At 42.7% G+C, this 21,789-nt stretch overlaps 22 non-coding genes across 22 annotated transcripts; all 22 read right to left on the reverse strand.

Annotated features, from left to right (window-relative positions):
* Positions 1-755: 755 nt before the first annotated feature.
* Positions 756-893, reverse strand: LOC148187523 (U4 spliceosomal RNA). The gene has a single exon (XR_015778836.1). It is a non-coding gene; the product is annotated as a U4 spliceosomal RNA (small nuclear RNA).
* Positions 894-1,726: 833 nt separating this feature from the next.
* LOC148187524 (U4 spliceosomal RNA) lies at positions 1,727-1,866 on the reverse strand. Its single transcript, XR_015778818.1, has one exon. It is a non-coding gene; the product is annotated as a U4 spliceosomal RNA (small nuclear RNA).
* Positions 1,867-2,698: 832 nt separating this feature from the next.
* LOC148187525 (U4 spliceosomal RNA) lies at positions 2,699-2,839 on the reverse strand. The gene has a single exon (XR_015778812.1). It is a non-coding gene; the product is annotated as a U4 spliceosomal RNA (small nuclear RNA).
* An 832-nt stretch (positions 2,840-3,671) lies between these two features.
* LOC148187526 (U4 spliceosomal RNA) lies at positions 3,672-3,810 on the reverse strand. The gene has a single exon (XR_015778833.1). It is a non-coding gene; the product is annotated as a U4 spliceosomal RNA (small nuclear RNA).
* Positions 3,811-4,638: 828 nt separating this feature from the next.
* Positions 4,639-4,778, reverse strand: LOC148187527 (U4 spliceosomal RNA). The gene has a single exon (XR_015778805.1). It is a non-coding gene; the product is annotated as a U4 spliceosomal RNA (small nuclear RNA).
* Positions 4,779-5,607: 829 nt separating this feature from the next.
* Positions 5,608-5,749, reverse strand: LOC148187528 (U4 spliceosomal RNA). The gene has a single exon (XR_015778826.1). It is a non-coding gene; the product is annotated as a U4 spliceosomal RNA (small nuclear RNA).
* An 830-nt stretch (positions 5,750-6,579) lies between these two features.
* LOC148187529 (U4 spliceosomal RNA) lies at positions 6,580-6,719 on the reverse strand. The gene has a single exon (XR_015778816.1). It is a non-coding gene; the product is annotated as a U4 spliceosomal RNA (small nuclear RNA).
* Positions 6,720-7,551: 832 nt separating this feature from the next.
* On the reverse strand, positions 7,552-7,689 carry LOC148187530 (U4 spliceosomal RNA). The gene has a single exon (XR_015778827.1). It is a non-coding gene; the product is annotated as a U4 spliceosomal RNA (small nuclear RNA).
* An 829-nt stretch (positions 7,690-8,518) lies between these two features.
* LOC148187531 (U4 spliceosomal RNA) lies at positions 8,519-8,659 on the reverse strand. Its single transcript, XR_015778807.1, has one exon. It is a non-coding gene; the product is annotated as a U4 spliceosomal RNA (small nuclear RNA).
* Positions 8,660-9,484: 825 nt separating this feature from the next.
* On the reverse strand, positions 9,485-9,622 carry LOC148187532 (U4 spliceosomal RNA). Its single transcript, XR_015778825.1, has one exon. It is a non-coding gene; the product is annotated as a U4 spliceosomal RNA (small nuclear RNA).
* Positions 9,623-10,451: 829 nt separating this feature from the next.
* LOC148187533 (U4 spliceosomal RNA) lies at positions 10,452-10,590 on the reverse strand. Its single transcript, XR_015778819.1, has one exon. It is a non-coding gene; the product is annotated as a U4 spliceosomal RNA (small nuclear RNA).
* An 822-nt stretch (positions 10,591-11,412) lies between these two features.
* On the reverse strand, positions 11,413-11,552 carry LOC148187534 (U4 spliceosomal RNA). The gene has a single exon (XR_015778806.1). It is a non-coding gene; the product is annotated as a U4 spliceosomal RNA (small nuclear RNA).
* An 829-nt stretch (positions 11,553-12,381) lies between these two features.
* On the reverse strand, positions 12,382-12,520 carry LOC148187535 (U4 spliceosomal RNA). Its single transcript, XR_015778830.1, has one exon. It is a non-coding gene; the product is annotated as a U4 spliceosomal RNA (small nuclear RNA).
* An 834-nt stretch (positions 12,521-13,354) lies between these two features.
* LOC148187536 (U4 spliceosomal RNA) lies at positions 13,355-13,493 on the reverse strand. Its single transcript, XR_015778831.1, has one exon. It is a non-coding gene; the product is annotated as a U4 spliceosomal RNA (small nuclear RNA).
* Positions 13,494-14,325: 832 nt separating this feature from the next.
* On the reverse strand, positions 14,326-14,465 carry LOC148187537 (U4 spliceosomal RNA). Its single transcript, XR_015778817.1, has one exon. It is a non-coding gene; the product is annotated as a U4 spliceosomal RNA (small nuclear RNA).
* Positions 14,466-15,299: 834 nt separating this feature from the next.
* On the reverse strand, positions 15,300-15,437 carry LOC148187538 (U4 spliceosomal RNA). Its single transcript, XR_015778832.1, has one exon. It is a non-coding gene; the product is annotated as a U4 spliceosomal RNA (small nuclear RNA).
* Positions 15,438-16,270: 833 nt separating this feature from the next.
* LOC148187539 (U4 spliceosomal RNA) lies at positions 16,271-16,410 on the reverse strand. The gene has a single exon (XR_015778835.1). It is a non-coding gene; the product is annotated as a U4 spliceosomal RNA (small nuclear RNA).
* An 833-nt stretch (positions 16,411-17,243) lies between these two features.
* LOC148187540 (U4 spliceosomal RNA) lies at positions 17,244-17,383 on the reverse strand. Its single transcript, XR_015778813.1, has one exon. It is a non-coding gene; the product is annotated as a U4 spliceosomal RNA (small nuclear RNA).
* Positions 17,384-18,209: 826 nt separating this feature from the next.
* LOC148187541 (U4 spliceosomal RNA) lies at positions 18,210-18,350 on the reverse strand. The gene has a single exon (XR_015778808.1). It is a non-coding gene; the product is annotated as a U4 spliceosomal RNA (small nuclear RNA).
* Positions 18,351-19,181: 831 nt separating this feature from the next.
* On the reverse strand, positions 19,182-19,319 carry LOC148187542 (U4 spliceosomal RNA). The gene has a single exon (XR_015778834.1). It is a non-coding gene; the product is annotated as a U4 spliceosomal RNA (small nuclear RNA).
* Positions 19,320-20,151: 832 nt separating this feature from the next.
* LOC148187543 (U4 spliceosomal RNA) lies at positions 20,152-20,290 on the reverse strand. The gene has a single exon (XR_015778820.1). It is a non-coding gene; the product is annotated as a U4 spliceosomal RNA (small nuclear RNA).
* An 836-nt stretch (positions 20,291-21,126) lies between these two features.
* Positions 21,127-21,265, reverse strand: LOC148187544 (U4 spliceosomal RNA). The gene has a single exon (XR_015778821.1). It is a non-coding gene; the product is annotated as a U4 spliceosomal RNA (small nuclear RNA).
* Between the last annotated feature and the right edge of the window lie 524 nt (positions 21,266-21,789).

The following is a 21,789-nucleotide window of genomic DNA, read 5'->3' on the forward strand; positions in this document are numbered from 1 at the left end:
ACAGGCGATATTTGATGCACCCTCCAGTTTCAAATTAGAAGTGTGGCGGCATTTGAGCTTCCTTAATTCAGGTTGTAATTAAGGCAAGAAGATAACAGAAAAGACAAAAACAGCCTGCAAATATTGCAAGAGGGTGTTGAACTACACAAACAGCACAACTAACATGATGCAACATGTGAGCCAGCATCACAGTGAGGAGCTCCAGTCAGCCCTGCCTACTCACATTCCTCCTTAACCACAACTACACGGTCAAATCACTTTTTAAAAAATATGAGAAGGTTAAAGAGATACAGCATTAACTCATCATATCGCTCACTGCTGCTGAGCATTACCTCTATAGCAGTCACTCCAGAGGCCCAAAACACGGTGACATCACCAGGCTGCATTTCTACTTGCTCCCCGTAGTCTGGTCTGGACAAGTTCTGTATACCGGGAAGTGGCACACACACAAGTAATGACAAGTTATGTGCATGTGGTTATGTGGTAGATTCCACATTCCTAGAAAATAATGTAATAATATAATTTTATGAGGAATCAACTGTGTTCATGAGTATGGTAATAAAGCACTTAACACTTTAAATTTTGTTTAAAATAACGTGGACAAATTTGTTGGACCTATCCAATATTTACTAGTAATCATAAATAATCATACTAGTAATCATCATCAATAATGGTAACAGTATATAATTTAATTTCTCCTTAAACAATGTGAAAAAAAAAGATTTTTTTTATCAACTTAAAAATGTGTATTCTTAAATATGGTAATTATATATTCAATTACTGCAATTATGAACACAAGTCATTTCAGCAGGATATTGGATTAAGTTTTCAACCAGCAATGTTCACGTCTCAGTAAAACTTCATGGACTATGAAATTGCCTCTGCGAAAGGATGCCCAAGGCATACACAAGATTAAATTGGGTCTAATCAAACAATCTCAGCACACGTGGTGCTTTTCTCTAACCTGGGGGGGGTGTAGAGTAATGCTAATTTTGCATGTGATTGGCTTATTGACCATGAACCACGCCTGTTCAGTGTAATGGCAGTCATCTGGGATGGGAAAATACTCGAGGGCCTGAAAAAAGCAAAGGTCTTGGCTGCATCTTCCCCTAACGGAAGAAGAGTAACCACAATCCACTTCATGAAAACAAGTAATTTAAAAGGAACGCAATATTTCCAGTCTCCTCGGAGACCAACAAATACTTAGTCACAGGCGGACATCTCCGGGGCTTAAATACGAAGCCAATGCAAAACTGTCAACAAGGGCAATTCCATGAAAGGCCACTTGAGGCTGGCTCAAGGAGCACATCCGTCCCCATCAACACCCATGTCAAAATGGAGAATTAGCCACAGAAACAAACACGTTAAGAGCCTGGTTCAAAAATAGTTATGGTCACCGTAGCTATTTTCAGGAATGATGACAATAGGGATGATGAATTTCATGTTACTCGCCCATTTAGATTTCATAGGGGTGCATTCTTAAAAATTAGCCACATATAACAGAAAGATACATGTCGTGGGGTTCATGCGGTGCAAATTCAGTACGTCGCATCTTCATCTGAGGACAATGAACGCATGAACTACCTTTACTCCGGAACAATTCAATTTTGCTTACCCAAAGACAGAACGAGCAACTGAATCGGGATGCAACCCCAGCACCGGATAGTGTGGAACCCGGATGCGCCAATGCAAAAGTAAGATTTTAATTTTAGTGCAAGATGGTAAGTCTCCTCAGAGACCAACAAAAATTGCCAGAGCTGACTATATTTCAAGTCATTTCAAGGGTTATTGGGTTAAGTTTTCAACCAGCAATGTTCACGTCTCAGTAAAACTTCATGGACTATGAAATTGCCTCTGCGAAAGGATGCCCAAGGCATACACAAGATTAAATTGGGTCTAATCAAACAATCTCAGCACACGTGGTGCTTTTCTCTAACCTGGGGGGGGTGTAGAGTAATGCTAATTTTGCATGTGATTGGCTTATTGACCATGAACCACGCCTGTTCAGTGTAATGGCAGTCATCTGGGATGGGAAAATACTGAGGGCCTGAAAAAGCAAAGGTCTTGGCTGCATCTTCCCCTAACGGAAGAAGAGTAACCACAATCCACTTCATGAAAACAAATAATTTAAAAGGAACGCAATATTTCCAGTCTCCTCGGAGACCAACAAATACTTAGTCACAGGCGGACATCTCCGGGGCTTAAATACGAAGCCAATGCAAAACTGTCAACAAGGGCAATTCCATGAAAGGCCACTTGAGGCTGGCTCAAGGAGCACATCCGTCCCCATCAACACCCATGTCAAAATGGAGAATTAGCCACAGAAACAAACACGTTAAGAGCCTGGTTCAAAAATAGTTATGGTCACCGTAGCTATTTTCAGGAATAATGACAATAGGGATGATGAATTTCATGTTACTCGCCCATTTAGATTTCATAGGGTGCATTCTTAAAAATTAGCCACATATAACAGAAAGATACATGTCGTGGGGTTCATGCGGTGCAAATTCAGTACGTCGCATCTTCATCTGAGGACAATGAACGCAGAACTACCTTTACTCCCGGAACAATTCAATTTTGCTTACCCAAAGACAGAACGAGCAACTGAATCGGGGATGCAACCCCCAGCACCGGATAGTGTGGAACCCGGATGCGCCAATGCAAAAGTAAGATTTTAATTTTAGTGCAAGATGGTAAGTCTCCTCAGAGACCAACAAAAATTGCCAGAGCTGACTATATTTCAAGTCATTTCGGCAGGGTATTGGGTTAAGTTTTCAACCAGCAATGTTCACGTCTCAGTAAATCTTCATGGACTATGAAATTGCCTCTGCGAAAGGATGCCCAAGGCATACACAAGATTAAATTGGGTCTAATCAAACAATCTCAGCACACGTGGTGCTTTTCTCTAACCTGGGGGGGGTGTAGAGTAATGCTAATTTTGCATGTGATTGGCTTATTGACCATGAACCACGCCTGTTCAGTGTAATGGCAGTCATCTGGGATGGGAAAATACTCGAGGGCCTGAAAAAGCAAAGGTCTTGGCTGCATCTTCCCTAACGGAAGAAGAGTAACCACAATCCACTTCATGAAAACAAATAATTTAAAAGGAACGCATAATATTTCCAGTCTCCTCGGAGACCAACAAATACTTAGTCACAGGCGGACATCTCCGGGCTTAAATCTGAAGCCAATGCAAAACTGTCAACAAGGGCAATTCCATGAAAGTCCACTTGAGGCTGGCTCAAGGAGCACATCCGTCCCCATCAACACCCATGTCAAAATGGAGAATTAGCCACAGAAACAAACACGTTAAGAGCCTGGTTCAAAAATAGTTATGGTCACCGTAGCTATTTTCAGGAATAATGACAATAGGGATGATGAATTTCATGTTACTCGCCCATTTAGATTTCATAGGGGTGCATTCTTAAAATTAGCCACATATAACAGAAAGATACATGTCGTGGGGTTCATGCGGTGCAAATTCAGTACGTCGCATCTTCATCTGAGGACAATGAACGCAGAACTACCTTTACTCCCGGAACAATTCAATTTTGCTTACCCAAAGACAGAACGAGCAACTGAATCGGGGATGCAACCCCAGCACCGGATAGTGTGGAACCCGGATGCGTCAATGCAAAAGTAAGATTTTAATTTTAGTGCAAGATGGTAAGTCTCCTCAGAGACCAACAAAATTGCCAGAGCTGACTATATTTCAAGTCATTTCAAGGGTATTGGGTTAAGTTTTCAACCAGCAATGTTCACGCCTCAGTAAAACTTCATGGACTATGAAATTGCCTCATGCGAAAGGATGCCCAAGGCATACACAAGATTAAATTGGGTCTAATCAAACAATCTCAGCACACGTGGTGCTTTTCTCTAACCTGGGGGTGTAGAGTAATGCTAATTTTGCATGTGATTGGCTTATTGACCATGAACCACGCCTGTTCAGTGTAATGGCAGTCATCTGGGATGGGAAAATACTCGAGGGCCTGAAAAAGCAAAGGTCTTGGCTGCATCTTCCCTAACGGAAGAAGAGTAACCACAATCCACTTCATGAAAACAAATAATTTAAAAGGAACGCAATATTTCCAGTCTCCTCGGAGACCAACAAATACTTAGTCACAGGCGGACATCTCCGGGGCTTAAATACGAAGCCAATGCAAAACTGTCAACAAGGGCAATTCCATGAAAGGCCACTTGAGGCTGGCTCAAGGAGCACATCCGTCCCCATCAACACCCATGTCAAAATGGAGAATTAGCCACAGAAACAAACACGTTAAGAGCCTGGTTCAAAAATAGTTATGGTCACCGTAGCTATTTTCAGGAATAATGACAATAGGGATGATGAATTTCATGTTACTCGCCCATTTAGATTTCATAGGGGTGCATTCTTAAAAATTAGCCACATATAACAGAAAGATACATGTCGTGGGGTTCATGCGGTGCAAATTCAGTACGTCGCATCTTCATCTGAGGACAATGAACGAGAACTACCTTTACTCCCGGAACAATTCAATTTTGCTTACCCAAAGACAGAACGAGCAACTGAATCGGGATGCAACCCCCAGCACCGGATAGTGTGGAACCCGGATGCGTCAATGCAAAAGTAAGATTTTAATTTTAGTGCAAGATGGTAAGTCTCCTCAGAGACCAACAAAAATTGCCAGAGCTGACTATATTTCAAGTCATTTCGGCGGGTATTGGGTTAAGTTTTCAACCAGCAATGTTCACGTCTCAGTAAAACTTCATGGACTATGAAATTGCCTCTGCGAAAGGATGCCCAAGGCATACACAAGATTAAATTGGGTCTAATCAAACAATCTCAGCACACGTGGTGCTTTTCTCTAACCTGGGGGGGTAGAGTAATGCTAATTTTGCATGTGATTGGCTTATTGACCATGAACCACGCCTGTTCAGTGTAATGGCAGTCATCTGGGATGGGAAAATACTCGAGGGCCTGAAAAAGCAAAGGTCTTGGCTGCATCTTCCCTAACGGAAGAAGAGTAACCACAATCCACTTCATGAAAACAAATAATTTAAAAGGAACGCATAATATTTCCAGTCTCCTCGGAGACCAACAAATACTTAGTCACAGGCGGACATCTCCGGGCTTAAATCTGAAGCCAATGCAAAACTGTCAACAAGGGCAATTCCATGAAAGGCCACCTGAGGCTGGCTCAAGGAGCACATCCGTCCCCATCAACACCCATGTCAAAATGGAGAATTAGCCACAGAAACAAACACGTTAAGAGCCTGGTTCAAAAATAGTTATGGTCACCGTAGCTATTTTCAGGAATAATGACAATAGGGATGATGAATTTCATGTTACTCGCCCATTTAGATTTCATAGGGGTGCATTCTTAAAATTAGCCACATATAACAGAAAGATACATGTCGTGGGGTTCATGCGGTGCAAATTCAGTACGTCGCATCTTCATCTGAGGACAATGAACGCAGAACTACCTTTACTCCCGGAACAATTCAATTTTGCTTACCCAAAGACAGAACGAGCAACTGAATCGGGGATGCAACCCCAGCACCGGATAGTGTGGAACCCGGATGCGTCAATGCAAAAGTAAGATTTTAATTTCAGTGCAAGATGGTAAGTCTCCTCAGAGACCAACAAAAATTGCCAGAGCTGACTATATTTCAAGTCATTTCAAGCGGGTATTGGGTTAAGTTTTCAACCAGCAATGTTCACGTCTCAGTAAAACTTCATGGACTATGAAATTGCCTCATGCGAAAAGGATGCCCAAGGCATACACAAGATTAAATTGGGTCTAATCAAACAATCTCAGCACACGTGGTGCTTTTCTCTAACCTGGGGGTGTAGAGTAATGCTAATTTTGCATGTGATTGGCTTATTGACCATGAACCACGCCTGTTCAGTGTAACGGCAGTCATCTGGGATGGGAAAATACTCGAGGGCCTGAAAAAGCAAAGGTCTTGGCTGCATCTTCCCTAACGGAAGAAGAGTAACCACAATCCACTTCATGAAAACAAATAATTTAAAAGGAACGCAATATTTCCAGTCTCCTCGGAGACCAACAAATACTTAGTCACAGGCGGACATCTCCGGGGCTTAAATACGAAGCCAATGCAAAACTGTCAACAAGGGCAATTCCATGAAAGGCCACTTGAGGCTGGCTCAAGGAGCACATCCGTCCCCATCAACACCCATGTCAAAATGGAGAATTAGCCACAGAAACAAACACGTTAAGAGCCTGGTTCAAAAATAGTTATGGTCACCGTAGCTATTTTCAGGAATAATGACAATAGGGATGATGAATTTCATGTTACTCGCCCATTTAGATTTCATAGGGGTGCATTCTTAAAAATTAGCCACATATAACAGAAAGATACATGTCGTGGGGTTCATGCGGTGCAAATTCAGTACGTCGCATCTTCATCTGAGGACAATGAACGCAGAACTACCTTTACTCCCGGAACAATTCAATTTTGCTTACCCAAAGACAGAACGAGCAACTGAATCAGGGATGCAACCCCAGCACCGGATAGTGTGGAACCCGGATGCGTCAATGCAAAAGTAAGATTTTAATTTTAGTGCAAGATGGTAAGTCTCCTCAGAGACCAACAAAATTGCCAGAGCTGACTATATTTCAAGTCATTTCGGCGGGGTATTGGGTTAAGTTTTCAACCAGCAATGTTCACGCCTCAGTAAAACTTCATGGACTATGAAATTGCCTCTGCGAAAGGATGCCCAAGGCATACACAAGATTAAATTGGGTCTAATCAAACAATCTCAGCACACGTGGTGCTTTTCTCTAACCTGGGGGGGATGTAGAGTAATGCTAATTTTGCATGTGATTGGCTTATTGACCATGAACCACGCCTGTTCAGTGTAATGGCAGTCATCTGGGATGGGAAAATACTCGAGGGCCTGAAAAAGCAAAGGTCTTGGCTGCATCTTCCCTAACGGAAGAAGAGTAACCACAATCCACTTCATGAAAACAAATAATTTAAAAGGAACGCAATATTTCCAGTCTCCTCGGAGACCAACAAATACTTAGTCACAGGCGGACATCTCCGGGGCTTAAATACGAAGCCAATGCAAAACTGTCAACAAGGGCAATTCCATGAAAGGCCACTTGAGGCTGGCTCAAGGAGCACATCCGTCCCCATCAACACCCATGTCAAAATGGAGAATTAGCCACAGAAACAAACACGTTAAGAGCCTGGTTCAAAAATAGTTATGGTCACCGTAGCTATTTTCAGGAATAATGACAATAGGGATGATGAATTTCATGTTACTCGCCCATTTAGATTTCATAGGGGTGCATTCTTAAAAATTAGCCACATATAACAGAAAGATACATGTCGTGGGGTTCATGCGGTGCAAATTCAGTACGTCGCATCTTCATCTGAGGACAATGAACGCAGAACTACCTTTACTCCCGGAACAATTCAATTTTGCTTACCCAAAGACAGAACGAGCAACTGAATCGGGGATGCAACCCCAGCACCGGATAGTGTGGAACCCGGATGCGCCAATGCAAAAGTAAGATTTTAATTTTAGTGCAAGATGGTAAGTCTCCTCAGAGACCAACAAAATTGCCAGAGCTGACTATATTTCAAGTCATTTCAAGGGTATTGGGTTAAGTTTTCAACCAGCAATGTTCACGTCTCAGTAAAACTTCATGGACTATGAAATTGCCTCTGCGAAAGGATGCCCAAGGCATACACAAGATTAAATTGGGTCTAATCAAACAATCTCAGCACACGTGGTGCTTTTCTCTAACCTGGGGGTGTAGAGTAATGCTAATTTTGCATGTGATTGGCTTATTGACCATGAACCACGCCTGTTCAGTGTAATGGCAGTCATCTGGGATGGGAAAATACTCGAGGGCCTGAAAAAGCAAAGGTCTTGGCTGCATCTTCCCCTAACGGAAGAAGAGTAACCACAATCCACTTCATGAAAACAAATAATTTAAAAGGAACGCAATATTTCCAGTCTCCTCGGAGACCAACAAATACTTAGTCACAGGCGGACATCTCCGGGGCTTAAATACGAAGCCAATGCAAAACTGTCAACAAGGGCAATTCCATGAAAGGCCACTTGAGGCTGGCTCAAGGAGCACATCCGTCCCCATCAACACCCATGTCAAAATGGAGAATTAGCCACAGAAACAAACACGTTAAAAGCCTGGTTCAAAAATAGTTATGGTCACCGTAGCTATTTTCAGGAATAATGACAATAGGGATGATGAATTTCATGTTACTCGCCCATTTAGATTTCATAGGGGTGCATTCTTAAAAATTAGCCACATATAACAGAAAGATACATGTCGTGGGGTTCATGCGGTGCAAATTCAGTACGTCGCATCTTCATCTGAGGACAATGAACGCAGAACTACCTTTACTCCCGGAACAATTCAATTTTGCTTACCCAAAGACAGAACGAGCAACTGAATCGGGATGCAACCCCAGCACCGGATAGTGTGGAACCCGGATGCGTCAATGCAAAAGTAAGATTTTAATTTTAGTGCAAGATGGTAAGTCTCCTCAGAGACCAACAAAAATTGCCAGAGCTGACTATATTTCAAGTCATTTCGGCGGGGTATTGGGTTAAGTTTTCAACCAGCAATGTTCACGTCTCAGTAAAACTTCATGGACTATGAAATTGCCTCTGCGAAAGGATGCCCAAGGCATACACAAGATTAAATTGGGTCTAATCAAACAATCTCAGCACACGTGGTGCTTTTCTCTAACCTGGGTGTAGAGTAATGCTAATTTTGCATGTGATTGGCTTATTGACCATGAACCACGCCTGTTCAGTGTAATGGCAGTCATCTGGGATGGGAAAATACTCGAGGGCCTGAAAAAGCAAAGGTCTTGGCTGCATCTTCCCCTAACGGAAGAAGAGTAACCACAATCCACTTCATGAAAACAAATAATTTAAAAGGAACGCAATATTTCCAGTCTCCTCGGAGACCAACAAATACTTAGTCACAGGCGGACATCTCCGGGCTTAAATCTGAAGCCAATGCAAAACTGTCAACAAGGGCAATTCCATGAAAGGCCACTTGAGGCTGGCTCAAGGAGCACATCCGTCCCCATCAACACCCATGTCAAAATGGAGAATTAGCCACAGAAACAAACACGTTAAGAGCCTGGTTCAAAAATAGTTATGGTCACCGTAGCTATTTTCAGGAATAATGACAATAGGGATGATGAATTTCATGTTACTCGCCCATTTAGATTTCATAGGGGTGCATTCTTAAAATTAGCCACATATAACAGAAAGATACATGTCGTGGGGTTCATGCGGTGCAAATTCAGTACGTCGCATCTTCATCTGAGGACAATGAGCATAGAACTACCTTTACTCCCGGAACAATTCAATTTTGCTTACCCAAAGACAGAACGAGCAACTGAATCGGGATGCAACCCCAGCACCGGATAGTGTGGAACCCGGATGCGTCAATGCAAAAGTAAGATTTTAATTTTAGTGCAAGATGGTAAGTCTCCTCAGAGACCAACAAAAATTGCCAGAGCTGACTATATTTCAAGTCATTTCCGGGTATTGGGTTAAGTTTTCAACCAGCAATGTTCACGTCTCAGTAAAACTTCATGGACTATGAAATTGCCTCTGCGAAAGGATGCCCAAGGCATACACAAGATTAAATTGGGTCTAATCAAACAATCTCAGCACACGTGGTGCTTTTCTCTAACCTGGGGGTGTAGAGTAATGCTAATTTTGCATGTGATTGGCTTATTGACCATGAACCACGCCTGTTCAGTGTAATGGCAGTCATCTGGGATGGGAAAATACTGAGGGCCTGAAAAAGCAAAGGTCTTGGCTGCATCTTCCCTAACGGAAGAAGAGTAACCACAATCCACTTCATGAAAACAAATAATTTAAAAGGAACGCATAATATTTCCAGTCTCCTCGGAGACCAACAAATACTTAGTCACAGGCGGACATCTCCGGGGCTTAAATACGAAGCCAATGCAAAACTGTCAACAAGGGCAATTCCATGAAAGGCCACTTGAGGCTGGCTCAAGGAGCACATCCGTCCCCATCAACACCCATGTCAAAATGGAGAATTAGCCACAGAAACAAACACGTTAAGAGCCTGGTTCAAAAATAGTTATGGTCACCGTAGCTATTTTCAGGAATAATGACAATAGGGATGATGAATTTCATGTTACTCGCCCATTTAGATTTCATAGGGGTGCATTCTTAAAATTAGCCACATATAACAGAAAGATACATGTCGTGGGGTTCATGCGGTGCAAATTCAGTACGTCGCATCTTCATCTGAGGACAATGAACGCAGAACTACCTTTACTCCCGGAACAATTCAATTTTGCTTACCCAAAGACAGAACGAGCAACTGAATCAGGGATGCAACCCCAGCACCGGATAGTGTGGAACCCGGATGCGTCAATGCAAAAGTAAGATTTTAATTTTAGTGCAAGATGGTAAGTCTCCTCAGAGACCAACAAAAATTGCCAGAGCTGACTATATTTCAAGTCATTTCAAGGGTATTGGGTTAAGTTTTCAACCAGCAATGTTCACGTCTCAGTAAAACTTCATGGACTATGAAATTGCCTCTGCGAAAGGATGCCCAAGGCATACACAAGATTAAATTGGGTCTAATCAAACAATCTCAGCACACGTGGTGCTTTTCTCTAACCTGGGGAGTAATGCTAATTTTGCATGTGATTGGCTTATTGACCATGAACCACGCCTGTTCACTGTAATGGCAGTCATCTGGGATGGGAAAATACTCGAGGGCCTGAAAAAGCAAAGGTCTTGGCTGCATCTTCCCCTAACGGAAGAAGAGTAACCACAATCCACTTCATGAAAACAAATAATTTAAAAGGAACGCATATTTCCAGTCTCCTCGGAGACCAACAAATACTTAGTCACAGGCGGACATCTCCGGGGCTTAAATACGAAGCCAATGCAAAACTGTCAACAAGGGCAATTCCATGAAAGGCCACTTGAGGCTGGCTCAAGGAGCACATCCGTCCCCATCAACACCCATGTCAAAATGGAGAATTAGCCACAGAAACAAACACGTTAAGAGCCTGGTTCAAAAATAGTTATGGTCACCGTAGCTATTTTCAGGAATAATGACAATAGGGATGATGAATTTCATGTTACTCGCCCATTTAGATTTCATAGGGTGCATTCTTAAAAATTAGCCACATATAACAGAAAGATACATGTCGTGGGGTTCATGCGGTGCAAATTCAGTACGTCGCATCTTCATCTGAGGACAATGAACGCAGAACTACCTTTACTCCCGGAACAATTCAATTTTGCTTACCCAAAGACAGAACGAGCAACTGAATCGGGGATGCAACCCCAGCACCGGATAGTGTGGAACCCGGATGCGTCAATGCAAAAGTAAGATTTTAATTTTAGTGCAAGATGGTAAGTCTCCTCAGAGACCAACAAAAATTGCCAGAGCTGACTATATTTCAAGTCATTTCGGCGGGTATTGGGTTAAGTTTTCAACCAGCAATGTTCACGTCTCAGTAAAACTTCATGGACTATGAAATTGCCTCTGCGAAAGGATGCCCAAGGCATACACAAGATTAAATTGGGTCTAATCAAACAATCTCAGCACACGTGGTGCTTTTCTCTAACCTGGGGGGGGTGTAGAGTAATGCTAATTTTGCATGTGATTGGCTTATTGACCATGAACCACGCCTGTTCAGTGTAATGGCAGTCATCTGGGATGGGAAAATACTCGAGGGCCTGAAAAGCAAAGGTCTTGGCTGCATCTTCCCTAACGGAAGAAGAGTAACCACAATCCACTTCATGAAAACAAATAATTTAAAAGGAACGCATATTTCCAGTCTCCTCGGAGACCAACAAATACTTAGTCACAGGCGGACATCTCCGGGGCTTAAATACGAAGCCAATGCAAAACTGTCAACAAGGGCAATTCCATGAAAGGCCACTTGAGGCTGGCTCAAGGAGCACATCCGTCCCCATCAACACCCATGTCAAAATGGAGAATTAGCCACAGAAACAAACACGTTAAGAGCCTGGTTCAAAAATAGTTATGGTCACCGTAGCTATTTTCAGGAATAATGACAATAGGGATGATGAATTTCATGTTACTCGCCCATTTAGATTTCATAGGGGTGCATTCTTAAAATTAGCCACATATAACAGAAAGATACATGTCGTGGGGTTCATGCGGTGCAAATTCAGTACGTCGCATCTTCATCTGAGGACAATGAACGCAGAACTACCTTTACTCCCGGAACAATTCAATTTTGCTTACCCAAAGACAGAACGAGCAACTGAATCGGGGATGCAACCCCAGCACCGGATAGTGTGGAACCCGGATGCGTCAATGCAAAAGTAAGATTTTAATTTTAGTGTAAGATGGTAAGTCTCCTCAGAGACCAACAAAAATTGCCAGAGCTGACTATATTTCAAGTCATTTCAAGGGTATTGGGTTAAGTTTTCAACCAGCAATGTTCACGCCTCAGTAAAACTTCATGGACTATGAAATTGCCTCTGCGAAAGGATGCCCAAGGCATACACAAGATTAAATTGGGTCTAATCAAACAATCTCAGCACACGTGGTGCTTTTCTCTAACCTGGGGGGGATGTAGAGTAATGCTAATTTTGCATGTGATTGGCTTATTGACCATGAACCACGCCTGTTCAGTGTAATGGCAGTCATCTGGGATGGGAAAATACTGAGGGCCTGAAAAAGCAAAGGTCTTGGCTGCATCTTCCCTAACGGAAGAAGAGTAACCACAATCCACTTCATGAAAACAAGTAATTTAAAAGGAACGCATAATATTTCCAGTCTCCTCGGAGACCAACAAATACTTAGTCACAGGCGGACATCTCCGGGGCTTAAATACGAAGCCAATGCAAAACTGTCAACAAGGGCAATTCCATGAAAGGCCACTTGAGGCTGGCTCAAGGAGCACATCCGTCCCCATCAACACCCATGTCAAAATGGAGAATTAGCCACAGAAACAAACACGTTAAGAGCCTGGTTCAAAAATAGTTATGGTCACCGTAGCTATTTTCAGGAATAATGACAATAGGGATGATGAATTTCATGTTACTCGCCCATTTAGATTTCATAGGGGTGCATTCTTAAAAATTAGCCACATATAACAGAAAGATACATGTCGTGGGGTTCATGCGGTGCAAATTCAGTACGTCGCATCTTCATCTGAGGACAATGAACGCAGAACTACCTTTACTCCCGGAACAATTCAATTTTGCTTACCCAAAGACAGAACGAGCAACTGAATCGGGGATGCAACCCCCAGCACCGGATAGTGTGGAACCCGGATGCGTCAATGCAAAAGTAAGATTTTAATTTTAGTGCAAGATGGTAAGTCTCCTCAGAGACCAACAAAAATTGCCAGAGCTGACTATATTTCAAGTCATTTCAAGGGTATTGGGTTAAGTTTTCAACCAGCAATGTTCACGTCTCAGTAAAACTTCATGGACTATGAAATTGCCTCTGCGAAAAGGATGCCCAAGGCATACACAAGATTAAATTGGGTCTAATCAAACAATCTCAGCACACGTGGTGCTTTTCTCTAACCTGGGGGTGTAGAGTAATGCTAATTTTGCATGTGATTGGCTTATTGACCATGAACCACGCCTGTTCAGTGTAATGGCAGTCATCTGGGATGGGAAAATACTCGAGGGCCTGAAAAAAGCAAAGGTCTTGGCTGCATCTTCACCTAACGGAAGAAGAGTAACCACAATCCACTTCATGAAAACAAATAATTTAAAAGGAACGCATAATATTTCCAGTCTCCTCGGAAACAAACAAATACTTAGTCACAGGCGGACATCTCCGGGCTTAAATCTGAAGCCAATGCAAAACTGTCAACAAGGGCAATTCCATGAAAGGCCACTTGAGGCTGGCTCAAGGAGCACATCCGTCCCCATCAACACCCATGTCAAAATGGAGAATTAGCCACAGAAACAAACACGTTAAGAGCCTGGTTCAAAAATAGTTATGGTCACCGTAGCTATTTTCAGGAATAATGACAATAGGGATGATGAATTTCATGTTACTCGCCCATTTAGATTTCATAGGGGTGCATTCTTAAAAATTAGCCACATATAACAGAAAGATACATGTCGTGGGGTTCATGCGGTGCAAATTCAGTACGTCGCATCTTCATCTGAGGACAATGAACGCAGAACTACCTTTACTCCCGGAACAATTCAATTTTGCTTACCCAAAGACAGAACGAGCAACTGAATCGGGATGCAACCCCAGCACCGGATAGTGTGGAACCCGGATGCGTCAATGCAAAAGTAAGATTTTAATTTTAGTGCAAGATGGTAAGTCTCCTCAGAGACCAACAAAATTGCCAGAGCTGACTATATTTCAAGTCATTTCGGCGGGTATTGGGTTAAGTTTTCAACCAGCAATGTTCACGTCTCAGTAAAACTTCATGGACTATGAAATTGCCTCATGCGAAAGGATGCCCAAGGCATACACAAGATTAAATTGGGTCTAATCAAACAATCTCAGCACACGTGGTGCTTTTCTCTAACCTGGGGGGGATGTAGAGTAATGCTAATTTTGCATGTGATTGGCTTATTGACCATGAACCACGCCTGTTCAGTGTAATGGCAGTCATCTGGGATGGGAAAATACTCGAGGGCCTGAAAAAAGCAAAGGTCTTGGCTGCATCTTCCCCTAACGGAAGAAGAGTAACCACAATCCACTTCATGAAAACAAATAATTTAAAAGGAACGCATAATATTTCCAGTCTCCTCGGAGACCAACAAATACTTAGTCACAGGCGGACATCTCCGGGCTTAAATCTGAAGCCAATGCAAAACTGTCAACAAGGGCAATTCCATGAAAGGCCACTTGAGGCTGGCTCAAGGAGCACATCCGTCCCCATCAACACCCATGTCAAAATGGAGAATTAGCCACAGAAACAAACACGTTAAGAGCCTGGTTCAAAAATAGTTATGGTCACCGTAGCTATTTTCAGGAATAATGACAATAGGGATGATGAATTTCATGTTACTCGCCCATTTAGATTTCATAGGGGTGCATTCTTAAAAATTAGCCACATATAACAGAAAGATACATGTCGTGGGGTTCATGCGGTGCAAATTCAGTACGTCGCATCTTCATCTGAGGACAATGAACGCAGAACTACCTTTACTCCCGGAACAATTCAATTTTGCTTACCCAAAGACAGAACGAGCAACTGAATCGGGATGCAACCCCAGCACCGGATAGTGTGGAACCCGGATGCGTCAATGCAAAAGTAAGTTTTTAATTTCAGTGCAAGATGGTAAGTCTCCTCAGAGACCAACAAAATTGCCAGAGCTGACTATATTTCAAGTCATTTCAAGGGTATTGGGTTAAGTTTTCAACCAGCAATGTTCACGTCTCAGTAAAACTTCATGGACTATGAAATTGCCTCTGCGAAAAGGATGCCCAAGGCATACACAAGATTAAATTGGGTCTAATCAAACAATCTCAGCACACGTGGTGCTTTTCTCTAACCTGGGGGGGGTGTAGAGTAATGCTAATTTTGCATGTGATTGGCTTATTGACCATGAACCACGCCTGTTCAGTGTAATGGCAGTCATCTGGGATGGGAAAATACTCGAGGGCCTGAAAAAAGCAAAGGTCTTGGCTGCATCTTCCCCTAACGGAAGAAGAGTAACCACAATCCACTTCATGAAAACAAATAATTTAAAAGGAACGCATATTTCCAGTCTCCTCGAGACCAACAAATACTTAGTCACAGGCGGACATCTCCGGGCTTAAATCTGAAGCCAATGCAAAACTGTCAACAAGGGCAATTCCATGAAAGGCCACTTGAGGCTGGCTCAAGGAGCACATCCGTCCCCATCAACACCCATGTCAAAATGGAGAATTAGCCACAGAAACAAACACGTTAAGAGCCTGGTTCAAAAATAGTTATGGTCACCGTAGCTATTTTCAGGATTAATGACAATAGGGATGATGAATTTCATGTTACTCGCCCATTTAGATTTCATAGGGGTGCATTCTTAAAAATTAGCCACATATAACAGAAAGATACATGTCGTGGGGTTCATGCGGTGCAAATTCAGTACGTCGCATCTTCATCTGAGGACAATGAACGCAGAACTACCTTTACTCCCGGAACAATTCAATTTTGCTTACCCAAAGACAGAACGAGCAACTGAATCGGGGATGCAACCCCCAGCACCGGATAGTGTGGAACCCGGATGCGTCAATGCAAAAGTAAGATTTTAATTTTAGTGCAAGATGGTAAGTCTCCTCAGAGACCAACAAAAATTGCCAGAGCTGACTATATTTCAAGTCATTTCAAGGGTATTGGGTTAAGTTTTCAACCAGCAATGTTCACGTCTCAGTAAAACTTCATGGACTATGAAATTGCCTCTCATGAAAAGGCTGCCCAAGGCATACACAAGATTAAATTGGGTCTAATCAAACAATCTCAGCACACGTGGTGCTTTTCTCTAACCTGGGGGGGTGTAGAGTAATGCTAATTTTGCATGTGATTGGCTTATTGACCATGAACCACGCCTGTTCAGTGTAATGGCAGTCATCTGGGATGGGAAAATACTCGAGGGCCTGAAAAAGCAAAGGTCTTGGCTGCATCTTCCCTAACGGAAGAAGAGTAACCACAATCCACTTCATGAAAACAAATAATTTAAAAGGAACGCAATATTTCCAGTCTCCTCGGAGACCAACAAATACTTAGTCACAGGCGGACATCTCCGGGGCTTAAATACGAAGCCAATGCAAAACTGTCAACAAGGGCAATTCCATGAAAGGCCACTTGAGGCTGGCTCAAGGAGCACATCCGTCCCCATCAACACCCATGTCAAAATGGAGAATTAGCCACAGAAACAAACACGTTAAGAGCCTGGTTCAAAAATAGTTATGGTCACCGTAGCTATTTTCAGGAATAATGATAATACGCATGCTGAATTTCATGTTACTCGCCCATTTAGATTTCATAGGGGTGCATTCTTAAAAATTAGCCACATATAACAGAAAGATACATGTCGTGGGGTTCATGCGGTGCAAATTCAGTACGTCGCATCTTCATCTGAGGACAATGAACGCAGAACTACCTTTACTCCCGGAACAATTCAATTTTGCTTACCCAAAGACAGAACGAGCAACTGAATCGGGGATGCAACCCCCAGCACCGGATAGTGTGGAACCCGGATGCGTCAATGCAAAAGTAAGATTTTAATTTTAGTGCAAGATGGTAAGTCTCCTCAGAGACCAACAAAATTGCCAGAGCTGACTATATTTCAAGTCATTTCGGCGGGGTATTGGGTTAAGTTTTCAACCAGCAATGTTCACGTCTCAGTAAAACTTCATGGACTATGAAATTGCCTCTGCGAAAGGATGCCCAAGGCATACACAAGATTAAATTGGGTCTAATCAAACAATCTCAGCACACGTGGTGCTTTTCTCTAACCTGGGGGTGTAGAGTAATGCGAATTTTGCATGTGATTGGCTTATTGACCATGAACCACGCCTGTTCAGTGTAATGGCAGTCATCTGGGATGGGAAAATACTCGAGGGCCTGAAAAAGCAAAGGTCTTGGCTGCATCTTCCCTAACGGAAGAAGAGTAACCACAATCCACTTCATGAAAACAAATAATTTAAAAGGAACGCAATATTTCCAGTCTCCTCGAGACCAACAAATACTTAGTCACAGGCGGACATCTCCGGGGCTTAAATACGAAGCCAATGCAAAACTGTCAACAAGGGCAATTCCATGAAAGGCCACTTGAGGCTGGCTCAAGGAGCACATCCGTCCCCATCAACACCCATGTCAAAATGGAGAATTAGCCACAGAAACAAACACGTTAAGAGCCTGGTTCAAAAATAGTTATGGTCACCGTAGCTATTTTCAGGAATAATGACAATAGGGATGATGAATTTCATGTTACTCGCCCATTTAGATTTCATAGGGTGCATTCTTAAAAATTAGCCACATATAACAGAAAGATACATGTCGTGGGGTTCATGCGGTGCAAATTCAGTACATCGCATCTTCATCTGAGGACAATGAACGCAGAACTACCTTTACTCCCGGAACAATTCAATTTTGCTTACCCAAAGACAGAACGAGCAACTGAATCGGGATGCAACCCCAGCACCGGATAGTGTGGAACCCGGATGCGTCAATGCAAAAGTAAGATTTTAATTTTAGTGCAAGATGGTAAGTCTCCTCAGAGACCAACAAAAATTGCCAGAGCTGACTATATTTCAAGTCATTTCGGCGGGGTATTGGGTTAAGTTTTCAACCAGCAATGTTCACGTCTCAGTAAAACTTCATGGACTATGAAATTGCCTCTGCGAAAGGATGCCCAAGGCATACACAAGATTAAATTGGGTCTAATCAAACAATCTCAGCACACGTGGTGCTTTTCTCTAACCTGGGGGGGGTGTAGAGTAATGCTAATTTTGCATGTGATTGGCTTATTGACCATGAACCACGCCTGTTCAGTGTAATGGCAGTCATCTGGGATGGGAAAATACTCGAGGGCCTGAAAAAGCAAAGGTCTTGGCTGCATCTTCCCTAACGGAAGAAGAGTAACCACAATCCACTTCATGAAAACAAATAATTTAAAAGGAACGCAATATTTCCAGTCTCCTCGGAGACCAACAAATACTTAGTCACAGGCGGACATCTCCGGGGCTTAAATACGAAGCCAATGCAAAACTGTCAACAAGGGCAATTCCATGAAAGGCCACTTGAGGCTGGCTCAAGGAGCACATCCGTCCCCATCAACACCCATGTCAAAATGGAGAATTAGCCACAGAAACAAACACGTTAAGAGCCTGGTTCAAAAATAGTTATGGTCACCGTAGCTATTTTCAGGAATAATGACAATAGGGATGATGAATTTCATGTTACTCGCCCATTTAGATTTCATAGGGGTGCATTCTTAAAATTAGCCACATATAACAGAAAGATACATGTCGTGGGGTTCATGCGTTGCAAATTCAGTACGTCGCATCTTCATCTGAGGACAATGAACGCATGAACTACCTTTACTCCCGGAACAATTCAATTTTGCTTACACAAAGACAGAACGAGCAACTGAATCGGGATGCAACCCCAGCACCGGATAGTGTGGAACCCGGATGCGTCAATGCAAAAGTAAGATTTTAATTTTAGTGCAAGATGGTAAGTCTCCTCAGAGACCAACAAAATTGCCAGAGCTGACTATATTTCAAGTCATTTCAAGGGTATTGGGTTAAGTTTTCAACCAGCAATGTTCACGTCTCAGTAAAACTTCATGGACTATGAAATTGCCTCTGCATGAAAAGGATGCCCAAGGCATACACAAGATTAAATTGGGTCTAATCAAACAATCTCAGCACACGTGGTGCTTTTCTCTAACCTGGGGGATGTAGAGTAATGCTAATTTTGCATGTGATTGGCTTATTGACCATGAACCACGCCTGTTCAGTTTAACGGCAGTCATCTGAGATGGGAAAATACTCGAGGGCCTGAAAAAGCAAAGGTCTTGGCTGCATCTTCCCTAACGGAAGAAGAGTAACCACAATCCACTTCATGAAAACAAATAATTTAAAAGGAACGCATAATATTTCCAGTCTCCTCGAGACCAACAAATACTTAGTCACAGGCGGACATCTCCGGGCTTAAATCTGAAGCCAATGCAAAACTGTCAACAAGGGCAATTCCATAAAAGGCCACTTGAGGCTGGCTCAAGGAGCACATCCGTCCCCATCAACACCCATGTCAAAATGGAGAATTAGCCACAGAAACAAACACGTTAAGAGCCTGGTTCAAAAATAGTTATGGTCACCGTAGCTATTTTCAGGAATAATGACAATAGGGATGATGAATTTCATGTTACTCGCCCATTTAGATTTCATAGGGGTGCATTCTTAAAAATTAGCCACATATAACAGAAAGATACATGTCGTGGGGTTCATGCGGTGCAAATTCAGTACGTCGCATCTTCATCTGAGGACAATGAGCATGAACTACCTTTACTCCCGGAACAATTCAATTTTGCTTACCCAAAGACAGAGCGAGCAACTGAATCGGGGATGCAACCCCAGCACCGGATAGTGTGGAACCCGGATGCGTCAATGCAAAAGTAAGATTTTAATTTTAGTGCAAGATGGTAAGTCTCCTCAGAGACCAACAAAAATTGCCAGAGCTGACTATATTTCAAGTCATTTCAAGGGTATTGGGTTAAGTTTTCAACCAGCAATGTTCACGTCTCAGTAAAACTTCATGGACTATGAAATTGCCTCTGCGAAAGGATGCCCAAGGCATACACAAGATTAAATTGGGTCTAATCAAACAATCTCAGCACACGTGGTGCTTTTCTCTAACCTGGGGGGGGTGTAGAGTAATGCTAATTTTGCATGTGATTGGCTTATTGACCATGAACCACGCCTGTTCAGTGTAATGGCAGTCATCTGGGATGGGAAAATACTCGAGGGCCTGAAAAAAGCAAAGGTCTTGGCTGCATCTTCCCCTAACGGAAGAAGAGTAACCACAATCCACTTCATGAAAACAAATAATTTAAAAGGAACGCATAATATTTCCAGTCTCCTCGGAGACCAACAAATACTTAGTCACAGGCGGACATCTCCGGGCTTAAATCTGAAGCCAATGCAAAACTGTCAACAAGGGCAATTCCATGAAAGGCCACTTGAGGCTGGCTCAAGGAGCACATCCGTCCCCATCAACACCCATGTCAAAATGGAGAATTAGCCACAGAAACAAACACGTTAAGAGCCTGGTTCAAAAATAGTTATGGTCACCGTAGCTATTTTCAGGAATAATGACAATAGGGATGATGAATTTCATGTTACTCGCCCATTTAGATTTCATAGGGGTGCATTCTTAAAAATTAGCCACATATAACAGAAAGATACATGTCGTGGGGTTCATGCGGTGCAAATTCAGTACGTCGCATCTTCATCTGAGGACAATGAACGCAGAACTACCTTTACTCCCGGAACAATTCAATTTTGCTTACCCAAAGACAGAACGAGCAACTGAATCGGGGATGCAACCCCCAGCACCGGATAGTGTGGAACCCGGATGCGTCAATGCAAAAGTAAGATTTTAATTTTAGTGCAAGATGGTAAGTCTCCTCAGAGACCAACAAAAATTGCCAGAGCTGACTATATTTCAAGTCATTTCAAGGGTATTGGGTTAAGTTTTCAACCAGCAATGTTCACGTCTCAGTAAAACTTCATGGACTATGAAATTGCCTCTGCGAAAGGATGCCCAAGGCATACACAAGATTAAATTGGGTCTAATCAAACAATCTCAGCACACGTGGTGCTTTTCTCTAACCTGGGTGTAGAGTAATGCTAATTTTGCATGTGATTGGCTTATTGACCATGAACCACGCCTGTTCAGTGTAATGGCAGTCATCTGGGATGGGAAAATACTCGAGGGCCTGAAAAAAGCAAAGGTCTTGGCTGCATCTTCCCTAACGGAAGAAGAGTAACCACAATCCACTTCATGAAAACAAATAATTTAAAAGGAACGCATATTTCCAGTCTCCTCGGAGACCAACAAATACTTAGTCACAGGCGGACATCTCCGGGCTTAAATCTGAAGCCAATGCAAAACTGTCAACAAGGGCAATTCCATGAAAGGCCACTTGAGGCTGGCTCAAGGAGCACATCCGTCCCCATCAACACCCATGTCAAAATGGAGAATTAGCCACAGAAACAAACACGTTAAGAGCCTGGTTCAAAAATAGTTATGGTCACCGTAGCTATTTTCAGGAATAATGACAAT

This window comes from Plectropomus leopardus, chromosome 14, assembly GCF_026936395.1.
Source record: "Plectropomus leopardus strain MGB_pleo_1.0 chromosome 14, ASM2693639v1, whole genome shotgun sequence".
NCBI lineage: Eukaryota > Metazoa > Chordata > Actinopteri > Perciformes > Serranidae > Plectropomus > Plectropomus leopardus.